At 43.8% G+C, this 14,827-nt stretch overlaps 1 long non-coding RNA gene across 1 annotated transcript; it reads left to right on the top strand.

The window, feature by feature from the left end:
- The first annotated feature begins 587 nt into the window (after positions 1–587).
- Positions 588–8,742, top strand: LOC134501598 (uncharacterized). The gene is made up of 2 exons (XR_010068365.1): positions 588–960; positions 7,858–8,742. It is a non-coding gene; the product is annotated as an uncharacterized LOC134501598 (long non-coding RNA).
- The last annotated feature ends 6,085 nt before the right edge of the window (positions 8,743–14,827 follow it).

The following is a 14,827-nucleotide window of genomic DNA, read 5'->3' as shown; positions in this document are numbered from 1 at the left end:
AGGGCTCTATCATACTGTCCACTAATCTAATTGGCCTAGCAATCTATTTTTCCTATATTCTTCAAGCAACTCTACTTTTTTTTGTTTGCCTTTTCCTTCAAGAAACCATACAGGGATCCTGGCAGAGCGATGGAAATGAAGGAGGTGGGATGGTACCTATTTTGTTCCCCACCCATTCTAAAAATAATCCCATCTCCAAGGGAAGGAATAAATCTGCATCACCTTCAGGGCTGATACAGCCCCCCTTTTTGGTTTCTGTCATGCTGCTTTCTCTCCCCCCTCCATCCCTTCTGAGGTCCACACTGGCCTGGGGGTCAATGAGATGGAGGAGGGAATGTCAGATGCTGGCTTTCCCCCTCTGTGATGAGAGCTTCCAGGATAATTCCGATAATCCCAAGGGCCCAGAGGTATCATTTTAAACTCCATATTAATAGACTCAGAAGCCTATTGATAGCCTCAGTGACTCTATTTTGGATGACCATAGAAGTGGAGGTATGACCTGCCACTCATCTCGCTACTCCATTCTGGACCAGCTATACTGTAGCTTGCAAGTCATCTCCAAAGGCTGCTCCACATTAAGTTATATCACATGATGAAGGAAACTAGTGAAAATAATCCCATGGATTGTGTGCAGATTTGGCATGCTCCATATAAACTACGGACAAAAGGATGGAAGTCTTAAGTCAAGCTTCACTGCTGGTGACTTTATGGACAGAGCCACAGTTTTCTTGCATGCAGTATGGAACTGGTTGACCACTAACACCTTCGGGATATTTTTTCTAACTTCTTTGCCCTGCCTACAGTCCTGAAACTCCCTGGAGATCTCCCATCCAAATACAAATCACATTTGACACTGTTTAGCTTACGTGCCCAGGGAAGCTCAATCAAGTGCTGCTAGCTTTCCTTTTCATCATTCTTTGCTCAAGGAGAGGACTAATGAAACTGTGTCCCATCCCAAAGGTGAACAGGTCCATGGAATTCTCAACCTGAGTATGCCCACACCCCATGGTAGCATTTATTTATTCTAAAAATCTGAAAGTGGTTTGTAATTAAATAATTAAAGGTATAATTCATAACAATCAGAAACATACACTAAAATATTACATGACAGCCAGTTTGGTGTAATAGTTAACAGCAACTGGACTTTAGGGAGACCATGAGTTTTAGTCCCACCTTAGTTGTGAAGCCAGCTGAGTGACCTTGGGCCAGTCACTCCCCCTCAGCCCTAGAAAGAAGGAGGCAAGGGCAAACAACTTCCAAAAGTCTTGTTGAGAACACTGCAGGGACTTGTCCAGGGGGTCACCAGGAGTCAAGACGTACTCAACTGGAGATATATACAGAGAGAGAGAGAGAGAGAGAGAGAGGGTATAAACCACCCACACTGTGATCTGCCCAGAGAACTTTGGCTACTGGGCAGTTTAAAGATAGAGATAAAGTATACACAAAACAAAAACAAAGGAAAAGTAGCAATAGAAGGTTGAACACCACATCAGAATTACTATTACATCCTTAGGAGAAGAAAAATGTCTTTGGGGTTGAATTATTTTTTTCAACATGCCCTACTAGAGAAGGCATTCCAAAGTCAGCAAGCAACCACTATAAGGCCCTGCATCTGGGTAACTACTTGGCACACTTCAACTTGGGTGGGCACCTACAGCAGTTCCTCTGAACATTATCTTGGAGGCTGGTGGAACATCTGGGAAGAGGCGTTCTACCAACTTCTGCGGTCCCAAGCCATGAATGGCTTATAGTTTAAAACCAGTGCCTTGAACTGGGCCTGGAAAGGATCATAATAAACTGGTACGATGCGTCCATACCCCCCAGTTCCAGCCAGCTGCAGCGCTTTTGACTAACTGAAGTTTCCGAAACATCTTCAAGGGCAACTTCACCTGTACATTTGTTGCATAATCCTGTGAAAGATGCAGTATTTACAGCTGTCAGTCAACTAGCCTGTTAGAAATACAAATTGCTTTGGAAGAATTAATTGAATGCCTCCACCTCTGTTTCCTTCCCCTTCCCCTTCCCCTCCCATATAAATATAATAAGTGATAAGTAGTAAGTAGTAATAATAATAAGTGACCCGGTAAGAAAGTGAGCATGGTAGAAGACCTCATTCAAAGTAATTAGCAATCCATCATTTCCCTCCACTGCACCAAATTTTTATACTGACCTTGGGCCAAATACATTTGAGCTAGAGCAGCTTGGTGTTAATTATAAATAATGCCTAGACTGCCTCCACCAAGGTTGGCCCCAGAAAAGATGGGAGTGAATCTGGAAGTGGCTCAGAAGGAAGCCACAGCAAGGATAAAAGCATGACAAGGCGTTCTGTGTGAGGTCACCCAGATTCACCAATGTGGTTGTCCAAATTCAACATCAGGAAAGCTTCATGTTGCTTGGGTAAAGTGGGCTGCTGTGTTTCCGTAGCTTGCTTAATTCAAATTGTTTAGCCTGGCTTCTGCTACTCAGGGAGGTGAAAATAAAGCTTCTGATAGGACCAAAACTGTAAATCTTAAACCAGCTTCTCTGATCTCATTTCATGCATCACTTCTGGTCCACTGCAGGACCAGAAACTTTTTTGCAGAAGGTATTCAACGTCTATTTATGGACGTCTCCCACTGGAAGGCAAACTTAAAGCCAATAATCCCCTGCTACATTTATTTGTGCATACACTCTTCTCCTTCTTTCTTAAAATATCCCACCGGGAAATATTAAATGTGGAACATCCTATCTATGTTGCGAAATGGTATGTTCCTAGAGCAAAAAACGACCTCCTTTTTCAGGAGATTGGATCAGGGTTTAGGAACTGAAATCTTTGTAATTCCTATAATCACACTCAAAGCGAAAACTTCCTTCCCTGCATGTAGAAAGATAAGATGGCGCTTTCTCACTCATCTGTTACTTTTGCAAGGCTGGAGATAGAAGAGGCTAAACACACACACATACACAGAAAGAGAGATTAGAAAAAAGCATATTAAAAGCAATCTAACCACAAAAGCCAATTGAAGATGCATTTGTTGTTTTTCATTTTAATTATTCACCTTTGTATATTGAGTTGGGGGAAGAATGGGTCTTAATTCATATCCAGCAAAGCTGGGCAAGTTATAGAAAACTCTGCCCTCTCCGTGACATCAGTGCCCAAGCGCCTCCTTTACACGTGTCTCGTTCTTGCTTGCTGACAAAAAACAGGCCAGCAAGATCAGCTGGCTTGTTTTCTGCCAGTTATTGCCAAAAACTAGCCAAGAACATACTGGCTGTAGCCTGCTTGTGCTGGCCTGTTTTTATGCTGCCAAGAAATAATTAAATCCTCATTTTAAAATTATGTTTTGCCATTCTCTGTTTAGTTTTAAAAAAAATCTGGGAATCAAGTTGCACAATTGGTTCACTGGCTCTTGTGCAGAGCCCCCCTGAGTGTACACTTGAAATCATCTACTTTCTTACCGCACACGTTTCCCTCCCCCAATTATTAAAAGCAACCCCTGGCCACGCTAGTTTCACACTGTGTGTGAACCCAGCCATATGGTTGTAAACCATACTTGGTGGCTTTATTTAAGGTGTGAAGCCAACCCTGGTGATTTATGCAAGAAACCAAGGTAAAACAAAGCATGGCTTAAAGCAGAGGGCGAACCCAGCCAATACATTGGAGATCTACTGAGATGATGCAGGAAGAAAATGGCTTTGCAAAATCCAAGAATGGAAGAGCAACAGTTTTTAAAACTAGATAAGTAGAGTAGATTCTATGGAGCCAACATCTCTTTCTCCGTCTGGAATGTCATTCATAACCTGTTGGGGTGTCTTGACTACTGTTCTGTTTTCTTAAAACATATTTCAGTACCTGAAATTTAAGCTTACTGATGCAACAAAGAAATAAAAGATCCCTCTCACCCCAAGGTTATAATATACACTTGTTCTCTTGAGAAAAGATCCCCAGCGACTGAGATACTTGCCTGATCTGAGTTTCCCAACTAGAAACTTTGACCTGTCAGTTGGCATTTATTTAGATAATCCCTTTCAACCCCCGATTCAGAAAAGATAATTCTCTTGCAAGGTTAGCATGATTAGCTAATGCTGCATCGGGAGTGCAAGAACTATTACAACACTCTTCCACAGTGGCAGCATTTTGTGCATTCACTGATTCACACGAGGGGACTTGCTCTATAGCTGTCTGAATCAAACAGGCAACTTAGGCAAATCTTCCTGTTCCGAATGTGCAATGGTTTTCAGGTAGAAGGTTGTCCCTGGTCTGTGGAGGGTATGCTGGAGAATGCATTTAAATAAATAAATAAATAAGCAGTGGAGAAAATAGGAGGAGGAAGGAGTATTAGGTATGATTGCTGCCTTGAGTTACTGTATTTATAAAAATAATAAAGGTGGGAACAACAACAACAACAACAACAATAAAACAACAACCACATCCAAGGCATGGAAAACAGACTGTGCACCCTGCTCAAGACATGGGCTACTAATTTTTGTTGTTTATTCGTTTAGTCGCTTCCGACTCTTCGTGACTTCATGGACCAGCCCACGCCAGAGCTTCCTGTCGGTCGTCAACACCCCCAGCTCCCCCAGGGATGAGTCCGTCACCTCTAGAATATCATCCATCCATCTTGCCCTTGGTCGCCTTCCTTTTGCCCTCCACTCTCCCTAGCATCAGCATCTTCTCCAGGGTGTCCTGTCTTCTCATGATGTGGCCAAAGTATTTCAGTTTTGCCTTTAATATCATTCCCTCAAGTGAGCAGTCTGGCTTTATTTCCTGGAGGATGGACTGGTTGGATCTTCTTGCAGTCCAAGGCACTCTCAGAATTTTCCTCCAACACCACAGTTCAAAAGCATCGATCTTCCTTCGCTCAGCCTTCCTTATGGTCCAGCTCTCACAGCCATATGTTACTACGGGGAACACCATTGCTTTAACTATGCGGGCCTTTGTTGTCAGTGTGATGTCTCTGCTCTTAACTATTTTATCGAGATTTGTCATTGCTCTTCTTCCAAGGATTAAGCGTCTTCTGATTTCCTGACTGCAGTCAGCATCTGCAGTAATCTTTGCACCTAGGAATACAAAGTCTTTCACTGCTTCTACATTTTCTCCCTCTATTTGCCAGTTATCAATCAAGCTGGTTGCCATAATCTTGGTTTTTTTGAGGTTTAGCTGCAAACCAGCTTTTGCACTTTCTTCTTTCACCTTCATCATAAGGCTCCTCAGTTCCGCTTCACTTTCAGCCATCAAAGTGGTATCATCTGCATATCTGAGATTGTTAATGTTTCTTCCAGAGATTTTAACTCCAGCCTTGGATTCCTCAAGGCCAGCTTGTCGCATGATGTGTTCTGCATACAAGTTGAATAGGTAGGGTGAGAGTATACAGCCCTGCCGTACTCCTTTCCCAATCTTAAACCAGTCTGTTGTTCCGTGGTCTGTTCTTACTGTTGCTACTTGGTCGTTATACAGATTCTTCAGGAGGCATACAAGATGACTTGGTATCCCCATACCACTAAGAACTTGCCACAATTTGTTATGGTCCACACAGTCAAAGGCTTTAGAATAGTCAATAAAACAGAAATAGATGTTTTTCTGAAACTCCCTGGCTTTTTCCATTATCCAGCGGATATTGGCAATTTGGTCTCTAGTTCCTCTGCCTTTTCTAAACCCAGCTTGTACATCTGGCAATTCTCGCTCCATGAATTGCTGAAGTCTACCTTGCAGGATCTTGAGCATTACCTTACTGGCATGTGAAATGAGTGCCACTGTTCGATAGTTTGAACATTCTTTAGTGTTTCCCTTTTTTGGTATGGGGATATAAGTTGATTTTTTCCAGTCTGATGGCCATTCTTGTGTTTTCCAAATTTGCTGGCATATAGCATGCATTACCTTGACAGCATCATCTTGCAAGATTTTGAACAGTTCAGCTGGGATGCCGTCGTCTCCTGTTGCCTTGTTATTAGCAATGCTTCTTAAGGCCCATTCAACCTCACTCTTCAGGATGTCTGGCTCTAGCTCACCGACCACACTGTCAAAGCTATCCCCGATATTGTTATCCTTCCTATACAGGTTTTCTGTATATTCTTGCCACCTTTTCTTGATCTCTTCTTCTTCTGTTAGGTCCTTGCCATCTTTGTTTTTGATCATACCCATTTTTGCCTGGAATTTACCTCCAATGTTTCTAATTTTCTGGAAGAGGTCTCTTGTCCTTCCTATTCTATTGTCTTCTTCCACTTCCGCGCATTGCTTGTTTAAAAATAATTCCTTATCTCTTCTGGCTAACCTCTGGAATTTTGCATTTAATTGGGCATATCTCCCCCTATCACTGTTGCCTTTTGCTTTCCTTCTTTCTTGGGCTACTTCTAGTGTCTCAGCAGACAGCCATTTTGCCTTCTTGGTTTTCTCTTTCTTTGGGATGTATTTTGTTGCCGCCTCCTGAACAATGCTGCCAACTTCTGTCCAGAGTTCTTCCGGGACCCTATCTACTAAGTCCAGTCCCTTAAATCTATTCTTCACCTCCACTGCATATTCCTTAGGAATATTAGTGAGCTCATATCTAGCTGATCTGTGGGTCTTCCCTAATCTCTTGAGTCTGATCCTAAATTGTGCAAGAAGAAGTTCGTGATCTGAACTACAGTCAGCTCCAGGCCTTGTTTTTACCGACTGTACAGATGTCCGCCACCTTTGGCTGCAAAGGATGTAATCAATCTGATTTCGGTGTTGTCCATCTGGTGAAGTCCATGTATAAAGCCGTCTCTTAGGTTGTTGGAAGAGAGTGTTTGTTATGCAGAGTGAATTGTCTTGGCAAAATTCTATCAGCCTGTGTCCTGCTTCGTTTTGTTCTCCCAGGCCATACTTACCTGTAATTCGAGGTGTCATTTGACTGCCCACCTTAGCATTCCAGTCTCCTGTGATGAAAATAACATCTCTTTTAGGCGTGTTGTCCAGTAGGTGCTGCAGATCCTCATAGAACTGTTCTACTTCAGCTTCTTCAGCATTTGTGGTTGGGGCGTATATTTGGATCACTGTGATGTTAGATGGCTTGCCCTGAATTCGAATTGAGATCATTCTATCATTTTTTGGGTTGTATCCAAGCACTGCTTTAGCCACTTTACTATTAATTATGAAGGCTACTCCATTTCTTCTGTGGTCCTCTTGTCCGCAGTAGTAGATCTGGTGGTCATTTGATGTGAAGTGGCCCATTCCAGTCCATTTCAGTTCACTGACGCCCAGAATGTCTATCTTTAATCTTGACATCTCACCAATAACCACATCCAATTTGCCCTGGCTCATAGATCTTACATTCCAGGTTCCAATGGTGTGTTGATCCTTAGAACATCGGATTCGCCGTTCACCACCAGCACCGTCGGCCGCTAGCCGTCCTTTCGGCTTTGAGCTAGCTGCGTCATCACGTCTGGGGCTAGTTGAGCTCATCCTCTGTTCCTCCCCAGTAGCATTTTGACCATCTTCCGACCTGGGGGTCTCATCTTCCGATGGTATACCGACATATCTCTGGTTGTACTGATCCATTTAGTTTTCACGGCAAGAATACTGAGGTGGGTTGCCATTACCTTCCCCAGGGATCGCATTTAGTCTGACCTCTCTGTCATGACCTTCCCGTCTTGGGTGGCCCTTCACGGTTTAGCTCATGGCATCATTGAGGTGCTCAAGCTCCAGCACCACGACAAGGTAACGATCCTTTGCTGAAGGGGCTACTAATAGACTAGGTAAACAATAGACAGCTAGGAAAGAGCATCTTCATAGTTGTAATTTCTCTAAGCCTCACAGGTGTGGTTTCAGATCTGCATGAAGAGTGAACTGAACCATCCACTGACCAGGTGATGGCATCATTCTGAACTTTCCCTTGGCTTTCTCTCTTTGCACAGAACCTCCCATTCGCAACAGGAGAAAACCAGGACCGCAAGTGATGGGAACAGTGACAAACACAAAATTGTCTGATGAGCAGAAGGCTCATTCTGCTTCCTGTGTTGATCTGAAGCCACATCTGGTAGTACCCTTGAATGGGATTATTTATTGTTGTTTGTCTGGCTTTGTGCCATGCCAAGAGGGCTTAGCATGTTGTGGGGTGCAGCTGTTGTAATTTGTAAGCCATAGCTTATGGCTTAGCATGTAGTGCTCACCCAGCCAATTGTGCTCATTCAAGAAAGCAGTTTGCTTAATGCAAGAAGTGAACATCGTCTTCTGCACTGTCAGCCACCCTGAACTTGGATGGATGAAGACATGCTGTGCAACTCCCCAAAACAAATTGGCACAACAATTAAATAAGTGTGGCATGATGGGAAAATTTGTAAATCTGTGCTTCTGGCTCAGTATTTGTACAGTCATTCCAAAGCCAGATCTGTATCGCACAGTGCTTCTGTCTTTTTTGGGGGTGGGCGGGATGTCCCCAGTGGCTACTAATATCTAGCACAGGCCCATAAAATAATTAGGAGCAATACTACATGGCAGCAGAAAATCTTTGCCGAAAGAGTCAACTTGGTAACTGTTTGACAGAGGACGAAGTGTTCCTGCAAGCTAGCAGAAAAGTTCAGGGTGAAAAGGAACTTGGGGGTGGGGGGTAAGGGTGGGAAGACAGATACTTGCACTTTTAAGCTATCTCTGCCTTTGCTGGCTAAGCAGATTTTGATTATTATCATGACTCTCAATTGGCTACAGAGGTGGCTGGGCTTTGGAAGAGGCGGCGGCTAGAAGAGTACAATGGATTAATATATTCCGCGTTAATAGCTGTCTGAGATAAATCTTCCAACCTTTCTGGGTGTTCTGTGTCTCCTGCTCTTTAACACTATGTCTGTGGAGGAGCTGTTTTATGGTGTCTTGGAGTCTCCATGCGTCTATAAGTATACCTGTACATGCAGATGTGGGTGTGCGTGCAAGTGTGTAATGAGGATCTATAAGTTCAGTGAACTACTACAGTGTAGAGGCTGGTGAGCTGGGCTTGCAAGAGAGAAACTAAAGGTCTGGATGTAAGTGTGTGGCATGTCCTACCAAGCCAAATAGTTTATTTTTTTATTTATAAATTTATTCACCGCCCATCTCCCCCTCACAGGGGGACAAATAGTTTGAGGAATGCTGGGCATACAAAGGTGAAACACTTCAGGCCACAAAATTGTTAAATTTTAGAATCACAGGACAAAGAATTTCAGCTCTGGCATCGACACCTATTTGATCTAATAGTGACTAGGAAACCAATCAGCTCAGCAAAAATATTCACTCTTTTCTTAAAGCACAATTCTTCTTTCACTCTTCGAAGAAATGGGATGTTAGAGCAGCTTTTCATTGAGAACAATGCCTATGGGAAACTTAAGTTGATATTTATTTATGAATATGAAGGAATAGCCACAAGGCACAGCAATGTTCTCCATCTCTCTTCGTCTGCTATGTGTAGCAAAAGAACTACATTTTTTGGAAACCCCAACTACTTGTAGGGGCAGCTTCAGATCACCTTGAGCAAAAGAAATTCAGACCCTCAGTTGCCAATATCTATCCCAACATTTACTACCTTTCAGACATGGGAACATTGATTCCCAGAATTCTCTGGGATGGCCACATTGGTTGTGGAATTCTGGGAACTGAAGTCCATGTATCTGGAGAACATCAAGGTTGGTGAAGGCTGTATAAGAGAGTGACAGCATAGCTAGATTTCCCTAAGAAATCCCAGAACAGAAGACTTAGAGTATTAACCATATAACTGTATCACAACTAGCAATATGAGAATGATGTTTAATTAAGATTGCAGGTTGACAGGGCTACAGATAGCCCAGGAACTGCTTGATCACAGGCAAATTGTCTGAAATTCTTAGCTCTCATACGCAGATGTGTGGAGATCTAGATAATGCTATCAGCAGAGAACAGTTTTTTACAAGGGGCAATGCCCATTAAAATCCAATTAGAAAGTCCCAGTCATAATCTTTGATAAATGGTTTCGATTAGTCATGCTGATTGCTTAATTAATGGGTTTAGCTAGCGGTGGGTGGGTAGTTGGAAAATGGTGGCAAAAGAGCTGAGGGTCCCTCAATTTTTATCTTTTAGCAAGATCTGCAGAGAGACAGCTGTAGCAATAGATTATGACTGAAAGACATTCTGCAATGTGGAACATGACTTCAATACTGGGAATTGTGGATAGGCCTGAAACTCACATGGGGCTGCTGGAATATAACAGTCTTCCCCATCTGGAGCCTTTGAACTCTCAGAATTTCCAGCCAGCATAAGATGCATTGAATTCCTATTTAAATTGAAGTTCTAAATTAAATGAAGTTTCTAAAATCACACAGGTGAAAACTAGTAGGCACGTATTTTTATGCAAAGCCACATCAGCTTTTGCCTTCCTGTTTGGAAGCCATGAACCTGGAAGCGAGGTAGGTGGACCTGTTGTAGGTTTGAGCAGAGGTGTACTGGGCAGCGTGGACAGGTAAAAGAGGTGGTCCTTTTCACTATTTAACACTATTCTGAAATGCATCTTTACCTGCAGGTGCAGCAGCCCTGCTTTACCTCATTGCGGTGTCCCCCAAATAACTGAGGAACATTGAACTGGGCTTTTGTTTCTTATCTGCCAGTTTCCCTGCGCTTGTCAGTTTCGCACACCCCTTCCCCAATAAAAGACTTGACTGTTCAGCTGCTAGTCACTTACTCTCTACTGGCCTGCTTTGCTCTATTCTGGAGCTATCTGGGCCCTGCTGTCTTTTGGTATATTTCTTTCTTTCATATCACTTTAATGGTGGTCCCAAAATGGGATTTGCTAGGTTTTGTCTGGTGTGATATCCAATTGATACAGGACACGAGAATTCTTCAGCAAATTAACTCGTTTATTGCAGACGTCTGAACATAGGAGGTCCCCTCTTTGAAGGCAGAGGGGCCCCGAACTCAGGCAAAGCAACAACGTATATAGGGTTTTACTGCAGGAAATAAAGGTATTGAAATTTTCTTATTGGTTAAACTAGCTAGCACCTGTGCACAGATGCCAACAAACTACATACTATCCCATAATTTCCTTAGCATGTTGTATGTTCTTCTAAAAATCTCCACCTCTGGGCATGCTCCTTGGTATTATAATAGGCTGACCATATTTCCTTGAGACAAAAACGGGACATTGGGATGGCAAAACAGGGCAGGGCTGGGTGACGGGCTGGACTGGCAGACAGGAACTTCTCCGGTTTTCTCGGGCTGGGAATCTCCGGATTCCTTCGTTTGCGAGAGGCAAGGCTGGGCTGGAGAGTCTAGTGAACAGTTGTCCTTGACAAGCCATTCCTCTTCTGGCTGTGCTTTTACGTTCTTTTCTTCCTGCTGTTTCAAGGCAGGAGCCGATTGGCTTGCCCTTTGATCACTGCCTCTCAGCTGATCCTGTAGGTAGCACTTTAACTCAACAGTAGGCAAAGGCTTTCAGTATCATATGTGAACTAAGTTCATTGTAAATCAATAGTTTAAAACCATGTTTGAACCAAGCCACTGTTACTGTCTTCAACTGGATTTTCTATTTTCCTTAGAACCGCATAAAGGAAACATTAGGGGATTGGATGAAACAACCAATCAACACAAATAAATTTTTTATTCTAAGTTCTGAACGAAACAGCCTACTGGACATGTTCCATTGGAAGTCTGAGTATTCTGTATTCCAGGAAAACAAAATCTGAAGCCCAGGGAAACTAGAATTAAAAACAAGCCCTAACTACCTTAAAAAAAAAATCTTCAAGCCACAAAGTAGATGGAATAGTAATCCATGCTGAATGCCATCAATCATCCAACTACAGAAAAAAAAATTCTCCCTATTAGAACCAAAGCCACTCAAAACATTCTGGGGCAATGTTTTGAGGGGGCTGGTTTGTTCTGAATTTAGTATAAAACTCCCTTAAAAAACAACTTTTACATGACCCTGCATTCTAACTACTCTGTATTTTTTCTCTTTAGCAAAAATTTATTTGCAGCAGAATCTCAGAGCTTGAATAGGCAAGCAGAAGTTTTAAATACTATAAACACTACCCATAGTTAATTCAAAAGCAAAGAAGAGAGAAAATTTAACTTAGCACTCACAGCATTCACACCAAAGGCCGCAATACTAACTGCATCAATAAACACTTTAAGGAGCATCTAGGACAGTGTTGCTCAACCTTGGCAACTTTAAGATGTGTGGACTTCAACTCCCAGAATTCCCCAGTCAGCCAAAGTTGAAAAATACTGATCTAGGAGATCAACCTCTTGAAAACCAGTTTTGTGTACCAACAGAGCAGAAGACTGCTTTTCTTTCCCATTAAAATCAAGAAGCCTCTTCATTGTAGTCCAGCCTTCAGGGATGAGGCTCTTGGGAGTAACTATTCCTTCAATTGCTTGTCTATTTCCATTTATGGCACAACGATTCCTAACTACTCTACAGGCACCGTACACTGTTGCTTTAAGCTCTATAAGCAAGCATACATGCAGGGAAAAGTTAGCAGGTATTTATGCATTTCCCTTGTAACTGCACAGAGGGTAGGGCTGGGCAGAGATCTGGATTCAAAGGGCAAAATGTCATTTGAAGCACAGGTGGGGGCGGATGTCACACATGCCGGGAGCATCTTAACCCAAAAGGATCTTTTCCTGGGGTTAGGAAGCCAAGGGATTCAAGGAAAAGACACAGCGGCAGGGACAGGCGCCAAGGGCATGTCCATCCATGATCCGACCGGATCGCTGCGCAGCCCCCTGAATGGTGAGCTTTGAATTGTGCAAATAGTGTGAGAATCTGACTTGCCTGCTGTTGTATTTTCTATCAGGCCTCTTATGCAGTTGATTAGGAGGTTTCCGTAGACCAGCCTTTCTCAGCCTGTTGACCCTGGAGGAACCCTTGAAATATCTTTCAGGCTTCGGGGACATCCTGCACATTCAGGCTCAAAGATAGGCCAGAAGTTACAAAATTATTTTATCAGTTTTCATCTGTAGGCCTGTATATGTGCACTAACAGTGCTCTTAAACTAAAACTAAAGAATGAAACTTACCTCTTTAATGCGTAGTTGCCCGAATTTGAAATAATTTTTTAAATAAACCATGATCTCCCCAGGAACCTCTAGTGACCTCTCGTGGAACCCTGGGGTGCCACAGCACCTTGGTTGAGAAGCCCTGCTGTGGACTGTAAGTAGATGCTCACTACTCCATATTCTTATTCATTCTCCAAATGGTCCTATCACCTTTTCTGTACTGTCTCCTTTTGTTCCCACCGATTCATTTATAAATCATTTTTCCCACATCTATTCAGCATCTTGTACATTTGAACCCTGGTTGAGCAACCATTCTGTAGACACGTTTCCTTCTTGTAAGCCCTCCCCCACCAATGTGGTTCACAAGAGGGTAGTGGATTAAAATAGGGGTACAAAACTTTTATTAAGCCACAGGCCACCCTTTGAAAGCCACCTCAGGGACTGCCCTAGGAGTAGATCAAAGGATTTGAAAAGGGGTGGGGTGAGAATTACATTGTACAAAAATTAATATAGAGTTGGATAATTAACATTTAAGCATATTGTGGAGACTCCGATATCATCTCTGTTGCGTACACCAAGCTGTCACGTTATGCCATAGAGTCATTGAGAGTTGGGTAGCATACAAGTATGATAACTATTTATTTATTTGGGCACAGCCTGTTAAATGAACACGGCTGTTGTGTTTTATTAACTTGGGTATAGACTGCTGTGTGAACCCTGCTTTATACTGATCTCCATCCCCCAACATCTCGGCTGATCCCACATTTAAAACTCTACAAGCATAAAAAAAAAGCAGGGAATTATTGTTTTCGTCCCAGTTTTCTAAGGAACTGCGCAGCTGGTTCTGCTGCATAAACATCTCTGCCAGATGTTTTTGCACCGAAGACGAAGCCTAATTCACAACCAGCAAGCTTCACCTCTGAGCTCGCTCGGAGTTCCCCACTCCTGCTTTGCTCACAATGGCTCTCTGCACAGGCCGGTGCACCCTCAGCCAGCATAACTGAAAAGAAACGAAGCCACAACCTGCAAGCTGCCGAAGGAAACGAACGAGGTTGCAGGGCCTCGTGTGAGCGGCGGCGCTGTAGAACCTGAAGGGCAGGAAGCGGGACAGGAAAACTGGAGATGGCCCAGGGGAGGAGGGCGAATACGTGGAGCTGGTCCAGCTCAGGGGCCAGGCGAAATGCAATCGCCCTGCTTGCTACAGGTGACCCTGAGTACCCACATTTAGCAGCCTGAGCAGGTTGCAAACGCATGCAGGTGTTGATCTCTCCGTAAGAGAAAATCTATTCTCCTCTCTCATACGTGTGGTCAGGTTTCCAGAGGGGAAGTGGGCGATGAGCAGGGGGCGTCTGGCAGGATGTTCTGCTGAATAACCACAAGAGCGTTTCAGTCGCTTTCCCACTCTTCTTGGTCTGGACACGTCGAGGAAACTAACGGCTCTGTAGGGAATGCGGGTTTGACACGTGTAAAGGGGACAAACATACAGATGCTAAAAAACCAAGCTTGTACGGAAAAGCTACGCACATCCTGTAAGCTGTGGGGGGGGGGGAAGGGGCTTACTGTATAAAAGCCCAAGGAAAGCTGTGCTCGGGGCCTCCCTGCCTTAAGCGGGAGGACCACCTTTCTTGTAGCTACAATAAACAGGTTTAATCGAATTCTCCGGTCTGGCGTGGTAACGGGTCGAGCGGCGCCGGACTAAACGGTCCTACCCCGTTTCGGGGACAACCAACCAAGGGCAACGCGTGTTGCAAGAGACTGGAGTCAGAGTGGCTGCGAAAGTGCAAGCAAGCAAGTTGCAGCACCCAGCCGGGAGGGAGGAGCGAGCTTTACGGCTGCCCGGGCCGTGCAGAAAGTGAGGCGGGCGGAGCGGCTCCCGGGCAGTCGTCGTCGGAGC

Source organism: Candoia aspera, chromosome 7 (assembly GCF_035149785.1).
Source record: "Candoia aspera isolate rCanAsp1 chromosome 7, rCanAsp1.hap2, whole genome shotgun sequence".
Lineage (NCBI taxonomy): Eukaryota > Metazoa > Chordata > Lepidosauria > Squamata > Boidae > Candoia > Candoia aspera.
This window is presented reverse-complemented; position numbering and strand designations above follow the sequence as displayed.